At 39.5% G+C, this 17,139-nt stretch overlaps 1 protein-coding gene across 11 annotated transcripts in view; it reads left to right on the top strand.

Moving 5' to 3' along the window:
* The window catches only part of camta1a (calmodulin binding transcription activator 1a), a 656,204-nt gene that overhangs the window by 613,317 nt on the left and 25,748 nt on the right, over positions 1-17,139 (top strand). The window lies entirely within an intron of this gene.

The raw sequence follows: 17,139 nt of genomic DNA on the forward strand, positions 1-17,139 counted from the left end.
AACGAGAGAGAGCGTCTGCTCTTAGATTCTTGGGTCCTGGACGATAGGAAATGGAGAAATCAAAACGTGAGAAGAAAAGTGACCATCTGGCTTGACGTGGACATAGTCTCTTGGCCTCTTTGATATATTGGAGGTTTTTGTGATCTGTGATCACCTGGAACGGATGTTTGGCTCCCTCCAACCAGTGACGCCACTCCTCCAAGGCTAGCTTGATTGCTAGCAGCTCCCTGTCTCCTATGCTGTAATTCTGCTCCGCCGGGCTCAACTTCCGAGAGAAATAGGCACAGGGATGCAGTCGGGGCGGTGTATCATGATGTTGAGATAATACTGCCCCGACGCCGGTGGTGGATGCGTCCACTTCCACCACGAAAGGAAGATTTGGGTCAGGATGAGTCAGGAGTGGGGCCCTTGTGAACTCCTTCTTAAGAAGGCGGAAGGCTGCGGCTGCTTCTTTGGTCCACTCCAGTCCTTTGGGTTTACCCTTGAGGAGATTAGTGAGAGGTGATGTAATCCTGCTGTAGTCCTTGATAAACCGTCTATAAAAGTTAGCAAACCCAAGAAACCTCTGGAGCTCCTTAATGGAAGTGGGTTCTGACCAGGATAGAACAGCCTCAATTTTCTTCCCATCCATACGTATACCGGTTTGATCAATGATGTATCCCAAGAAATGAATCGACTTCTGGTGGAATGAGCATTTCTCCGCTTTGAGGTAGAGGTGATGTTCTCTCAATGTGTGTAGGACCTCCGCAACGTGTTGGCGATGTTCGGCCTCACTCCGGGAGTAAATGAGGATGTCATCTATGTACACTATTACAAAGTGGTGAAGAAACTCCCGGAGGACTTCATGAATGAAGTTTTGGAATACGGAGGGGGCGTTGACCAGACCGTAAGGCATGACCTCATATTCATAGTGGCCAGTAGGGGTCACGAATGCTGTCTTCCATTGGTCCCCCTCACGTATTCTTATCAGATTATACGCGCTGCGGAGGTCCAATTTAGTGAAGACTTTAGCTTCTCGGAGCTGTTCCAAAGCGGCTGGTACCAGAGGAAGGGGATATCGGTATTTTACTGTACCGTTATTTAGGACCCTGTAGTCGATGCATGGACGCAGCCCTCCGTCCTTCTTGGCCACAAAGAAGAAGCTTGAGGCGGCTGGTGATTTTGAGTGACGTATGTACCCCTGACTCAGAGCCTCCCTTATGTAATCTTCCATTGCCTGATTCTCTGGAAGCGAGAGCGGGTAGATCCTACCTCTTGGCAACTGGGCATCTGGAACTAGGTCGATCGCGCAGTCCCATGGCCGATGCGGCGGTAGCTGGGAAGCTCTCTTGGGACAGAAGACATCATGAAAGGAGCTGTACTCCTTAGGAATGTGGATAGACTGCTTCTCAGGAGGGCTCTCGACCGATGTTGCAAACAAAGAAATGGGGTTCCGACCTTGAAGAGGGAGATTTGGAAAACAGGTAGGTGTACATCCAGATCCCCATTTCTTTATCTCTCCTGTGCCCCAAGAGATGATGGGATCGTGCTTCACCAGCCACGGGCGCCCTAGAATGATGTCCATATTTGCACCCTCCAGAACCAGAAATTGAATCCTCTCTTGATGTAACAGCCCCACTTGAAGAAGGATGTCTTCGCATTGTCGATGGATACGGGTCGAAGATCGAGTGCACTGGGTTATCGGTTGTATCTGGTATATATGCGAGGACGCCTCAGTACGGAGGTGGAGTTGACGACAGAGGGATTGGGAGATGAAGTTCCCTGCTGACCCGGAGTCGATGAGGGCTGTGACAAGGAGAGAAATAGAGGCAGTAGTTATTTGTACGGTGGTAGTAAGTGGTTTACATTGTTCAATATTCGTACTGAATACACTCACTGAAGTCCGAATGGGACGAAGGGGACACTCCATACGGGTGTGTCCACTGACACCGCAGTATAGACACAGACCCCGGGTCAGCCTCCTCTGTCGTTCCGCTGATGTCAGTCTTCCAGACTCTATTATCATGGGTTCTGGTTCTGGAGAGGCTGTTGACTCAGGCGATTGGAGGAGTGCAGACGAGGGGGTGATGGTGTCCTGTTGATAGGAACGGAGACGATCGGAACATCGGAGAGAATGTTGGATGAATCTCTCCAGACCCATTGTATCATCTAATGTGGCCAGCTGGATTCGGAGAGTGGGTTCCAAGCCGAGCCGGTACGTGGTCAACAACGATCTCTCATTCCATCCACTTGCAGCTGCTAGAGTGCGAAACCGGAGAGCATATTCCTGTGTAGATAGAGTACCTTGCTTTAGATGATACAGCTGCTCTCCAGCGGCTACTTCCCCATCAGAACGTCCAAACACCTCTTTGAAATACTCCGTGAAGGTAGTGATGGAATTCATGACCGGCCCGGCTTGGTTCCAGATCGTCTCAGCCCATTTAAGTGCAGGTCCAGAGAGTAGTGATACGATGTAGGCGATCTTTGACTTATCTGTGGGATATAGAGAAGGTTGCATTTCGAATATGAGGGAACATTGTAACAGAAAACCATTGCACTCCCCCGCTCCGCCTGAGTAGGGCGCTGGTCGGGCCATGGGACTGGAAGGAAGGGCCGAAGAAGAAACTGTGGAGGCGGAAGTGCTCGGTGCTGGTGGTGCGTTGGAAAGTGGAGCTGGTGGCTGTAGAATCCGCTTCAACTGGTCCACCAGCTCTTGAAAGTGATCGAGGGTGCTCATGTTGTCGTCGTTAAAGGTCCGGGCTTCTGTTATGAAGCGGACAGGAGACAGAGGTAAGGAAACGTTAGGGTGTTTATTGAATGACAACAAGGAGCGCATGAAGGATAGCCAGGAGGATCAGGAATGATGTTGGGGTCTTTTCCTCCGTGGCTGGGCAACAGGAATACACGAGGATGGACAGCACACACCAGATACAGCTGACAGAGGATGACACAGACTTGGAAGGACTGGAAGACAGGACGATTCGGGAGGACCAGGAAGACTAGGAGGAATACAAAGAGAACAGGTAAGTAAATCGTTTGTTTAGCTGAGGATGACTACGCTGAGTGGTCGCTCAGTTGTCCGCTTTCGTCGAGACGAGCCCGGACAATGAGCGACTGGAGTGCTGTGCTTTTATCTGGTGCTCGTGAATGTGATGCAGCTGTGTGCTCATTAGAAGTCAGGTGATGGTGATCTTCGTGAGTGGGGTTCGTGAGAGCCTGACCAATCCATGACAATATGACTGTGGACACTCTATACCTACACATAGTTCTGTCCAAACAGCTTCCAAAAGATGATTTTCATCATAGGTGCCCTTTAAATCTTTGTTTTCGTTACTGCTTTGAAAAATAATGTGTTCGTCAGTTCAATCAATGCTAAAACAAGTGTTTTGTTTTGATTTGCCATATGCAGAGGATGTCAAAAACACATCAGATCTGATTGCTTTTGTATTGTAAATGCTGCTGTAGTCAAAGGCTCTTCTTAATGTGATTGTTATGAGACATGTTGTGGGAAAGCAGATTCATATTTCACTATAATGTGCTCAAAAACATAGATAACAATCAAAATCATAGATGCTATCCATGTTTTTATGTTTGCTTTCTTGCTCGCTTGTAAGCAGCATACAAATAGTGTGTTTATTCTATAGCACTTCTGTGTTGCAATGAGCACTACCACAAATATGATGTAGAACACCAAATAAGATTGAAGGGTCTTGAAGAAAACAAATGTGGTAATTTTTCCAGTCCTTAATGCTGATTGGTCAACAAAAGCATTTTACGATACAGCACAGCTACAGTTTGAATGCTTCACCCAATCATGGTTCTTTTGTACTGTGCCACACATTTAATAACATATAAAATCATTTGAATGCCACAACTCTTCCATATATTATTATCTTTCAGTAAAATTAACTATAAATAAATTAATAATATGGGGATGTCACAGAGGCACAGTGGGTAGCACAATCGCCTCACAGCAAGAAGATTGCTGGTTCGAGCCTTGGCTGGGTCAGTTGGCATTTCTGTGTGGAGTTTGCGTGCTCTCCTACGTGTTGGTGTGGGTTTCCTCCTGGAGCTCTGGTTTCCCCCACAAGTCCAAACACATGCAGTATAGGTGAATTGGGTAAGCTAAATTGACCACAGTGTATTTGTGTGGATGAGTGTGTATGGATGTTTCCCAGTGATGGGTTGCAGCTGGAAGGGCATCCGCTGCATAAAACATATGCTGGATAAGTTGCCAGTAGACTTGGGCGGTATCCAAATTTTGATACTGTCAAACCTCCTCCCTATTTTACCTCGATATACAGTATTACCGTGTAATATAAAAAAAATTATGATGTAAGGCTCACACAGCGTCACCTGTTGGCTTGTGCCTAAACCATTCAGAAACTGGATACCGTATATGCAACCTTAGGTTCACGGTCACCTGTTTTTTGCACAATTTGCAAATTGTCTTGTTTGTATTAGAGATCTGCATGGGAGTAACAATTTTTTTTTTTGGGGGGGGGTTGGGTAGTGTTATTATGTGTTCACAAACAGAAGAGCAAAACCAAAAACCACCCAGCTAGATGATACAGAGTCCAGACAGCCTATAACAAGCTGTCAGTATAAACACACACACACATAGACACACAGCACCACACTCTCTCTTTCATTCACACACATACACACATACAGCGCCAAACAAGCGACACACAGCATCACGCTCTCTCTCATTCAAACACACACACATGCATGCTCGCTCGGGAGCGATATGGCCGCCTGCTCCCGTTCAAATTACACAAGAGTTACCGACCACTCCCACGCTTTGTTCGGAAATTTATTACCACACGGCAAGAAATCTGGTCGGGTCCCACAGAACAGCAGTGGGAATGCAGACCTCTATTTCGTATTTACAATGTTTCCCTTCACGTTCGGTCGAAACCCAAAATACTGCATAGGTTGTGTTCTTTTTCGAGACCAGGTCACTTGGTGCTCGACTCGCCATCTTACCTCACCTCTCTCTCTCCTCCACACTGTCCCATGATGACAATCATGCATATGCATTTTTAGGCATTAAATAAATAATATTTAATACTTGTCTCCTATATAAGTGCATTGTTTTTTTATGACAGTATAACGGTATTGAAACTGATACCGTTACTATTTTTAGATCCCGCGGTATTCCATATTACCGTATTACCGCCCAAGCCTAGTTGCCAGTTCATTCTGTTGTGACGACCCCTGATTAATAAAGGGACAAAGCCGAAAAGAGAATGAATGAATAAAATTCATGATCTTAATACTGTGCAGTATATAGGTGTTTACATGTATACAAAGTCAAACAGTATGTATAATCTCATTTAAGTGTACACTGTAAAGTTTAATGACACAATACGCCCACATACTGTAGCACTTACATCCTCTTGCATGTAATTATATATTAATGCAGTGCATTATCACTGCAGTTTATTGAAACAATAGAAACAGATGAGTGCAGTCCAGGTGTTTGCTCTCATAACTACACACTCAGCGCTTAAATGTCTAATAGACAGATCATTAACATCTCTGTCTCTGTGTAGCATGTTTGTTTGTTTACTGTATATGGAGTCCTTGAAGATATAGAAGCAGTTCCTAAGCTGCAAATGAACATACACTGGAGAGTCTTCAGCTCCTGACTCATCAAGTCTCCCACAGGAATAAATAGTGAATAGACCTTAATGAAGTTCTCCGCTCATTGAGCTGTCTGTCAGCTCCCTCTTTCTTTCTCAACCATTACACCCCAGGATCTCTCAGCTTATACACAATATATATCTGACGTCTGTGAACGTGACTCAGTGCCTGTGAGTCATTCTAAGAGCAGGGAAAAAAAGAGGACCAGAGAAAGTTGTGGTTTAAAGTTGCATTGAGATGTTAAAAAGGCTTAAACAGAAGCTGGAGGCAGTGTTGGGGGCCGTTTAGGTCAGTTGACTTTTAAAGCGGTCTCTGGAGAGGTTTGTCGCACCTATTTAGGCACCCATGTTAATAAGTTTACAGCATTCGCACTTGGAAGTTTTGCAGATGTGATGATGAAAGTGGAGTTTGAGATCATTTTGGCTTGAGAACCAAGCAGAAAACACATTGAAAATACACAATGAACTTTGGCTGAAAAAAATGGGCTTCTTTAAATGTAATCCCAATTGTAAAGCCCCTGTTTATATTCACACAATTCAGTTTGACTGGTGTTCTATATAGCGTTGTTTTTCTCATTCGCATCATTTAAAGAGGGAAATGAAGCACTCAGTCAAGTTTACATTATTTTGTACATTGGATTCCACTTTAATGAAAACATATTAAACAAATTCGTTTAATGTAAGCATTTAGAAGAAAACTGCATGTTTTACTATAGCTTTTAGACCTAGGGCACTGCCATCTTGGAATGTCGCTGGGTCTGACATCACGGGTTGATTCCGTTTCCTCAGCTGATCAGATACAGTGAGAGGAAAGGACTAAACTCAGAGACTGTAAAGCCTAATTTAACCCAATGCATGAAGCTGTGGACGTGGAGCTGGTGCAAATACAAGCATCAGATGTGTGTCTAATATAAAAATATCTATATTTATTCTATTTTTATTTTTTTCCCTTTTAATTGCCGATCATTTTACGTGCTTTGGTCCACTCTCTGTATTATGCTGCCTGACTGCCTGTATGGGTTTCTATCATGGTAGTAACGAACTGAACAAAGAGACTGGACAGCCTTTTAACCCAATGCATGAAGTGCATTGCAGAGCTGGTGCAAATACAACAAATACAAGCATTTAAGTTGTGTATTTTTCTTTTTGCTAATAGCTTTCGTTTGATGCGATGTAGTCCACTCTCTCACGCTGCTCCAGCACTGCCTGACGAGGGGATTTATATTCAGACTGATGCAATGATTAAAATGATACATGACTTCACGCATTACTAAGCCATGTCTGTGTAGATTATGTCAAGACATATTCCCTTTTCAAGTCGATCAACTTAAGTCTATCTCTCAACATGTATGAAGGATGTAAAACCTGCCATGTGAAAAACTGCACTGATCCTAGTTTGGTTTGAACACCAAAAGCGGTGAGGGCTGTAGTACTGAAAAGTGAAAGTACCCGCCCCCGTTACGTCCGCACCGGACCTGGTTGAAACCTATACAGGCAGTCAGGCAGCGTAATACTGAGAGTGGTGCAAAGCACATCAAATGATCAGCAATTAAAAGGGAAAAAAAATAAAAATAGAATAAATATAGATATTTCTATATTAGACACACATCTGATGTTTGTATTTGCACCAGCTCCACGTCCACAACTTAATGCATTGGGTTAAATTAGGAGTTACAGTCTACGTGTTCAGTCCTTTACTTTCACTGTATCTGTTCAGCTGAGGGAACGGAACAAACCCCGTGACATCAGACACAGCGATCTTCCAAGCGGGCAGCGCCCTAGGTCTAAAAGCTATAGTAAAACATGCTGTTTTCTTCTAAATGCTTACATTAAACGAGTTTGAAATATACATTTCCGTTAAAGTGGAACAAAAAAATGTAAACTTGACTAAGTGCTTATTCCCCCATAAGTTTATTATTAAGTTTAACACTTTCTATGGCTGTATGAATAATCATTGTGATGATTTCTGCTTCTATCCATTAATTCATCACAATCATCTGCTAATTTGGCAATAACTGTATTGAAAGCACATACCAGTATGTTGCATGCCAGTTTGTGTTCCTTCACAAGTGTCATGATAGCCAGCAATCCAGGCTTGCAGATCGCTGGTAAACATGCACCATCACCCAGACTACAATTCTGTTACCTTTTGAACTACAATTCCTGTCTTGCACCTCACTTGCACACCTGTTCCAGTTCACCGATGATTACACACACAGCTGGGAGCTGCTCAAAGACTAATTACCTTGACTATTTATACAGCTCACATTCCTACACACTTTGCTAAAGCTGTGGTCACACTAGAGTTTGTGCTTGCGAAATTCTGTCATACGGCGATGGGCGGGATTGAACAAGATGATTAGACATAAAAAAAAAGTGAGCGATTGCTCCATATTTTACATTTCTGTACACTGAGGTTATGTTTTGATCTTCGATTGGTCTCACGCAGCCACGTAATGTGATTTCACAGGTCAGAGTTCATCAAGCTTGAAATTAACGCAGCAAACTTGTGTTTCCAGACTGCCACAGTCACATGCATTTGAACAGAAGTCTATGAGGCAGAAAGTTTAATGATCGCGGCTTGAGTCATGATGGTTAATCCCTGTAACTTTAAGAAGTGTTTCCTGTGTTTAGTCTTTCCATGTTCCATGTTTCCATGTGACCCTTGCCTTGTCTCATTGTTTTCCGCCTGTATTGACCTTGCCTGTGACCTCGACTATGCTTCTGGATTGCTCTAATACTTCTGTTTATTCCCGTTGACCATTGCTTGTTTGACTATTCTAAATAATATGGATTCTAGATAAGGTACAGCTGCGGTTATGCTGGGTCCGCACGTCAGTATACTATCATTTTTGTGATACTTTATAACAATAATTAATATTTTTACAGTACCGTGACGGTTGGGTGTAGGGTTGGGGTAGGGGCAGACGTCAAAACAATACAATTTATTGGGTAATTTAATGAATAACATTAATAATACTTGGTACAACTACTGTTTTTACACTCATGTGATGGTTGGGTTTAGGGTTGGGGTAGGGGTAGACGTTGAAATACAATAATGAAATACAATAAATGGGAAATTTAATAAATAATATAAATAATTCTCGTCAACTTCCAGCTGCAACCACAACTGATCTAGCAACCAACCGTGGATCCTCTCTCTGTTGTCAACCGAACTTGCTGGTTACAACTAGAGCACTAATACTGTTTGCTTAAATACATTTCTGAGCAACAAATCTCACTGACAAACTGTAATAAATAAAACAGGACTGTATTGTATGATTGTGGTTTCAAGACAAAATGAGTTTTGCAACAGCTGTGCTACAATACAAAATTGTTGTAGTTGTTGTTTTAGCTAAAATTGTTGACATAATGTGGATTTTCAGGATTTTTGTCCTGTGTGCAGGACTTTTTTATTTATTTTATTTTAATTTGTTATTTCATTTATTTCTGAAAGTTGTAGGCTGTAAAAAACTAAAATCATTCAGCTTTGTGAAATATAAACGTGCAGTCAATATGCCTAAAACTACATCATAGATCATTGAACAATTTGCACACCTTAGAATTTTCACCAGCCATTAATAATTAAAAATTCAACAGCCCCAGAGTATAATCTCATAGAAGACAACTATTTAAGAAAAACTAAATAAAAATGGTAAAGCAGTCAACTCTTTAAATAATGATTTGATAAACCAGGCCAGTAAGAGTCTTACAGACATTCAGAAAACATGAATGCCACAAATGTTCACCATAAATTCAGGTTAAATGATTAGTTGACCCAAAAATGAAAATTATTTTATTAATTTGTCACCCTCATTTGTTTCAATCTGCTAAAACAGATTCATTTATCATCTGAACACAAATTAGGATATTTTAGATGAAAGCTGAAAGCTCCCTAATCCTCCATAGACAGAAATGATTACCAGAAAGTGCAGAAAAGGAACCAAAAACATTGTCCAAACAGTCCTTGTGACTTCAGTAATTGAATTGTAATCATGCAAAGCTCCAAGAACAATTTTGTGAGCCAAAAAATGAACTTTGTTTACCTAAATCCTCTGCATCAGGTCAAGGTACGTGTTTAGTATGAATAATAAAATGCTTGCATGTTGTACTGCTTGTTCTAAGACAATACAGTGTACTGCCAATAGTAAACATGCACATTGATGATCTGACATTGGAGATATTGGCAAACATACACTGTTAAAAAATCCTGGTTGAAAATCCTGGAAATTTTTTAAGCTGAATCAAATTAACCTTATGAGTCCATTAAACCTATGTTTTGGTAAACTGACTTAAAACAGCTTGGGTAACTTATAAAATTAGGTTATAGCATGATTAACTTAGTTTATTAAGTTACAATAACTTAAAAACATATGCTGTCGGGACTAATTGTTCATATTTTTTTACAGTGTAGTATATTTAGTTTGTTTGTTTTTTGGTGCACAAAAGTGTTCATGGAGCCATGAATGATTACAGTTGAACCACCGAAGTCAAGTGGAATGTTTGGCCATGTTTTAGTTCCTTTTCTAGACCATTTCATGACCATTGCTGTACACTGTAAAAAAAATGCTGGGTTTCACACAATTTGTTTGGACAACGTGAAGAAGTTAACTTATTAGTTTTTACAAATGTAACTGGATTAAACAGAAAACAATTAATTTGTCCTAAAAACAACCTCAAGAACTGTGTTCTTTCAGCTCATTTTATATAAGTAGTTTGAACAATTACATTTTTTATTATTTTTATTAAAATTTAGGTGTGGTATGCTAAAGTTATGTAAGTTGATTGAACATAAACAATTAAGTTGTCCCAAAAACAACCTCAGGATGTGTGTTGTTTCAGCTCAATTTATATAAGTAGTTTGAACAAAGAGCAAACGTCATTTTTTGAGTGAGTATGGAGGATGAGGGAGCTCTCGGATTTCATTTGAAATACCTTAATTTGTGTTCTGAAAATCAACAAAGAATTGTCATTTTTGGGTGAACTAATCCTTTAATATCTCAGGAACAGAAGGGAAAGTAATCATAAAGGTCTGTACATTTAGTTCACATTTCTTTAATTAAACGTCTACGCTCCTGCTTGTCACATTTAAGCTGTCACATTTGTAGTATTTGACTAATAGGCAGGTGTTGCACATGCCAGCGTGTTGCTTCAGCTCTGACTGGTGGTCTCCATTTCTCCGCCCCCTGCGTGTGGCTCCTCCCCTAGGCTCTCTCTCTGCAGTGAACGTGTGTGGCATTTTGAGCACAGTCGTGGCAGCAGGTGGAGATGACATCATCTGCACTGCAGCAAGACTGCAGCACTGAGTCTGAACAAAGACATGTCAACGCTGCTGCTAACTGCTGCTGCCACACGGCCTCTCGCTCTGTCTCTCTCTGCATCTTTAGCCTCTAGGTAGCTTACTTGCCGTCTGTATCGCTCTATCTCTCTCTCTCTTTCTCTCTTTGACTTGGTCTGAATGAAGGTTTAACACTGAGTGCAGGCAGATTGATTCAGTAAGTCACAGTTTAAACAAACATAAAAAGACAAGTCCTCACACAATAGGGTTTATTAACGGGGGTTGTTAAGGCTTTGCGGCTGGGTTAAGAGATTTGAATCTTTCCCTGAAGTATTAAATGAATAGAATGAATGAATAGAGGAGGATTTTTACCCAGCAGTGCTTTAGCAAACATTAGCATACCTTAGCAATTTCCTCGCTACATGCTACACCCTCTCTAAATGGCTAGAGCACCCAACTAGAGCCCCCTAGAATCGTAATAGTGACTTTGGCAAATGTTGAACTGGATGTTTTGACTTTAAGTAAGCAATATCTAGCAGCTTCACAAAGCATCTTTGCAACTAGAGCTGGGCCGATAAACAATATTATATCGAATCGTGATATGTCGTATATTCTTACATCAATAAGAATGATAAGCTCTGGACTTTTACTCTATATTGATCTAAGAGCCAATCACACAGCAGAAATGTGCAACAATGGGAATCGAAAAGTGTGTTGATATTAGAGATGTACAGAATTTTTGGTCACTTCGGTTATTGTTGGGGTACTCTTTTAAATCTGGAAGCATTACCAACTTATATCGAAATGTATATCGTTATCGTTAAATATGGACAATAATTATTGATGTTGCATTTTTGCCATATCGCGGAGACCTACTTGCAACAACACAGTGAAGAATAAAATGTTCAACAAGTCGTGACAACATACTGTGTGTGATTGTTATTGAAAACGAGTTAATCTTGTTAATGTAAGTTGAAATGAAATGTCAAGGTTTAGTCATTTTATTTTTGTCATTTTTTATATTTCGAAATAGCATTTATTTATTTGTATTTCTGTTGTATTTTAACAATTTTAGTTATTTCAGCCAAGTCAGCATGTTTAATTTTGGATGTTTTGACTTTAAGTAATCAGTATCTAGCAGCTTCACAAAGCATCCTTACAACTAGAGGTGGGCCGATTAACAATATTATAACAAATTGAGATAAATTTTCTCAATAACAATGATAAGCTCTGGACTTTTTTACTTTATATTGATCTAAGAGCCAGTCACACAGCAAAAATCTGAAACAATAGGAATTGAAAAGTGTGATAATATAAGAGATGTTTGGCCACCGAAAATTTTGCGTCTTAAAATGTTATGCCATTTAATGCACCCTCTATTTTTTGTGGCTTCAGTCACTCTTTTAAATCTGTAAGAATTAACAACTTTAAATGTTCAACAAGTCGTGATAACATACTGTATAAAATAAGTTAATCTTGTTATTGCAAGTTAAAATTAAATTTCAGGTTTTAGTCATTTTATTTTTGTTTGTCATTTTTTATATTTTGATATAGCATTTATTTATTTGTATTTATGTTGTAGTTCTAGCAATTTTAGTTTAATTTTCTGAATTTAGAAACTTGTTATTAGCTACATCATTAAGTGAACTGCAGCCGTCAGCTAATTGATAAACAGGTAACAGGAGATAATTAGATATTATAATTTGATTATAGAGTAAATTTGACACTTTACACATGCATTAGAACAGAATAGAGGCTCTCAGGTTCATTGGATCCCCCCCCCCCCCCAAAAAATGCATCCCAAGATCTTTATGTAGAATTTAGTTTTTAGACAGCTGAGGAAGTTTGGTGAGGTCTTCTTTTTTCATTTTAAGCTATCCATATGAATTCTAGAAATACAACCCAACAGTAAAACCCAACAGTCAACTTTATTAAATGAAATGAACTCAAAATTTACTGAAAGTTAATTTGACTCATTTGAAAAGAGTTTTGAACCCAGTGTTGAAGGTAATAAGTTAATTACTTCATTACTTCAACTTAAATGGAGTAAGTTCACAGTACTCCTTGGGATTCGTTTTTGAACTTAAATGGTTTGTAGTAATCAGTTTCATCAAGCTGAGTTGCTTATTAACTTATTGGGTTTTACAGTACTCAGTTGGTTTGAGTTCTCTTAATTTGTTGGGTTTTACTGTCCTCAAATTGCTTCGTTTACTCAAATGGATTAAGTTCACAGTACTCCTTGGGATTCGTTTTTGAACTTAAATGGTTTGTTGCAATCGGTTTCCTCTAATGTTCTGAGTTACCTTAACTTATTGTGTTTTACAGTGTAGGGGCCAGGACACCTCAGATACTGAAGAGCATTTAATTAGACGGAAGATATGGTGAATGCACAAGGATGCTTACATCTTCTAAACGCAACTTTGGCCTTTGGTTTGGAGCACACTATCTAACACTAATATTAATAATAACACCCAAAAAACATTTTGATTTTAGGAGGGCTTTAATGTTTGCTAGGGTGCAGGATGGGTGAAATCCTTAGAAAATTTACTTTATAACCCACATCCAGACAGAAGAGTTTGAAATAGTGGAAATTTAAAATGGCACCTATGATGAAAATCCTCTTTTGGAGGCTATTTGGACAGAACTGTGTGTTGGTAGTGTGTCCACAATCATATTGGGGTGATATAAGGACAATAATCTCTTTTTTGTATATAATAATTTTTTAGGGTTTTTCACCTTTAATTTAGATAGGAAAGTGGAGATTACAGACAGGAAATTATTAGGAGCAGAGAGAGGAGAACGGTCAGCAAAGGACCTCGAGCCAGGAATCGAACTCAGGTCGCCGTGAGCACCATGGTGCTATATGTCGGTGCACTTAACCACTAGGCTATTGGTGCCGACAATAATCTTTTTTTTTTTTTTTAAACAAAATAGCATCTAAATATATCCAAATCCCTCCCATTTTGAGGCTCACCACACCATGACGTAGGAGTGCGGTTTCCTCGCCCATCAAATTGATCAACATCCGTGTATTAACATGTCTCCGTAGTAATGTGTACAATCAAATCAACAAGACCGGTCGTTCACAAAGCAACTGGGATAAAAGATCTGTTCAGCTCTCTGTGATCATCAATCATCATCAAATGTGATCAAGAATGAGTTTTACAAGTTTAAAACGTTTTTAAAACAGTGCATGTGTGTAATGAATTAAAGCGATTTTACCTTTTTTACTTCATCACCACAGCCGCATGTCAGCACAATTAGAAAAGAAGATGCTTCAATACCGGTTTGTAGACATTAAATCAGGTTCATTTTGAGCATGAACATAACGGATATCCATAAAGCAGTGGATATTAACCTGTTTCTATATGCTGTGCAAAAACAGTGCAAAGATAATTGCACACACTGTGTGTGTGTGTCCACTGTGTGTGTGCGCAAACTTTGTAATGACATTGTGTGTGACTCATCGTTTCAGAAAGACTTGAATTAACTCCACAATAATACATGAAATAATCATTGGTAAAGTTCTTACTGTAGTATTTCTCACAAATTTTACGTGAGATCTGCTTCCTTCGTGTCTGTCACTGTGCCATTTATCTGACGCAGCCGAGGCGGAGATTGAGCCACACTCTGACAGGCACGTGGGAACGGTGGGTGGGGAAAACTAGCATTAAAGGCACAGGAAACAAAAACCACTAAAAGATGCTCAGAGCTGAAAATGACAAACTTCTGAAAGGTATAATAAATAATCTGATAAGTATTCTGAGCTGAAACTTTACAGGCACACTCTGGAGACACAAAAGACTAATCTTAAATCTTGAAAAAGGGGTCAAGGTAGGCGCCCTTTAAAACATAGCTCCCTGCCTGACAGTAAACATGTCCATGTAATCTGTCAATCAGACACACTGAGCATGCAGATGTGCAACATGAGCACAGGTAAACTACAGCACCAGCACTGAAAACTGTATGTGCTTCTCACTTATAAGCCTGTTTCTGTGGCAACCTGCTGCTACATGGTAACCAAGCGACAAGGGCGTGCTGGGTTGCGGTTTTCTCCAGTGTCAATTTACTGATGAACTACGAGGCACATTGAGAGACGGCATTAGAGCAAGAGCATGAAACAAATATCTGTAAGCAATACTTATGTCTTTTGAGCTAAAGACAAACATTTCCTTACTCCAGAGGACTATGAACACCAAAAACACCAACTGTTGATATTGCCAGAAGAGGCATTTAGAGGTCATGTACATAAAATGCCAGTGATTGACAACTGGCTGAAAGTCTGGCTTCCAAACGGACACCAAATAACTTACAGAAATTGATCATGGAGTATTATACTGAATGCTAAACTAAAGCAACATGTGTCATGGCCAGTGTCGTTGCTATTTTCATTTAAAACACTGTAAAACCCAACAGTCAACTTTATCAAATGAAATGAGTGTAGTTAACTCACAATTTACTGAAAGTTATTAATTAAGTTAATTCTACTCATTTAAAAAGAGTTTTGAACTCAGTGTTGAAGGTAATGAGTTAATTAAATACCTCATTACTTCAACTTAACACTAGAACCGCTGTGGGGTCAATTTTACCCATCACTGTTATTCAAATGTACATAACAGACCTTCAATAAAGCATTCAAGCCTCCCAGTCATTGACTTTTACTAAAATTGCCTTATTTTCAATTCCCAGATAATAAAAGTTGTTTAGATAAAAATAGATTAAAAAGTGGGACATTTATATTTATAAGCACCAGCGTGGGTGAAATTTACCCACTATAAAAAATGCTTGTATTTATGCACTGTTTATGTTTGAAATTACCCTCCAGTGACTTTTACTTTCATTTTCACTGACTGAATTAGTGGTTATAATTAGGCCCACACGGAATCTGCGCACACAGAATTATGCAGATTTTAAGCCCGTCATTGATTCTGTTTATTTACTTGTGTAAATGTGTGTACATTTATATTTATTCAGTTTTTAAGAATCAGAATCAGAAAGAGCTTTATTGCCAGGTATGTTCACACATACGAGGAATTTGTTTTCGTGACAGAGCTTCTACAGTGCAACAGAATTACAGAGACAGGACAAAAAACAGATAATAAATATATTTTAAAAAAATACAAGTAAGTAGTGAATGCAAAATTCATTTTAATTTAAATTAATTTTAATTACATGAAAATATTCATATGATTTATTTACAATACAGTGTGTAATGTAATATTTTTTATCTTTTAGTAGATATATTATATAAGAGACTTGCTTTATTTACCAAATGAAGTGGATCTAATTGTATTTGCATTGTAAACGTTAAATAAAAGTTAAAAAGGTAACATTTTTGTTTCATATATTAAGTTTTTAGTTATGATACTCCAAAAATCATTCCGCAAAAATCTGCAGATTTTTAACTAAATTCTGCGCAGAAATAGCAAAAAATGTCAGCAGATTCCATCTGGCCCTAGTTATAATAAATGAATAAAGTCACAATGTCTTAAAGAAGATGATTTGTAGAGCTAATAATATTAGAGTCAGATATGCTACGGCTCAAAGACTCTGGCTTCCAGAGCTATGATATACAAGACTTACAATACAACCCCAGGGACCCGACCAAAATCCCTCCAACAGCCCTTACCCATCATCGCCTCTCAATCATCTCTATTCCCCGAATTGGTACTATCACTGTCTCTCCACTCCACCTATAGCCTGGTGTGTGGTGAGCGCACTAGCAATGTTGTCCTGTGGCTGCAGTCGCATCATCCAAGTGGATGCTGCACACTGGTGGTGGTGTCAAGAGACCACTCTCATGATTGTGAAACACTTTGGGTGTACGAGGCCCCCTTGTGGGTCGGGACCCCCGTTGGGAAACGCTGCCATACACAATAAATACACAATATAAATACATGTTAAATTACATTACATATGTAAATGAAATGCTTTTGGATATTTTTTGCAAAAAGGGAGGGACTAGTTTTTATGCCCCGCCCTCTTTTAATGTTTCAATTTAAATACTTGAAAATGCTCCACTTTTCAAGGCATTTCAGGAGACCTTTAAAAACACCTTAGCAAAAGTAACACCAATGCAATAGGCATCCTTCATCACAGTGTTGAGATTTGCATTAGCAAAAAATCCAAACGCCTGGTTAGCAAGTACAAACATCAAATAAATCATGTATACCCATTGCTGTGTTTTTTTATTTTTATTTTTTTTAACTGAATGCGTTGATGTGTCTCATTACT

Source organism: Danio aesculapii, chromosome 23, assembly GCF_903798145.1.
Source record: "Danio aesculapii chromosome 23, fDanAes4.1, whole genome shotgun sequence".
In the NCBI taxonomy this organism is placed as follows: domain Eukaryota; kingdom Metazoa; phylum Chordata; class Actinopteri; order Cypriniformes; family Danionidae; genus Danio; species Danio aesculapii.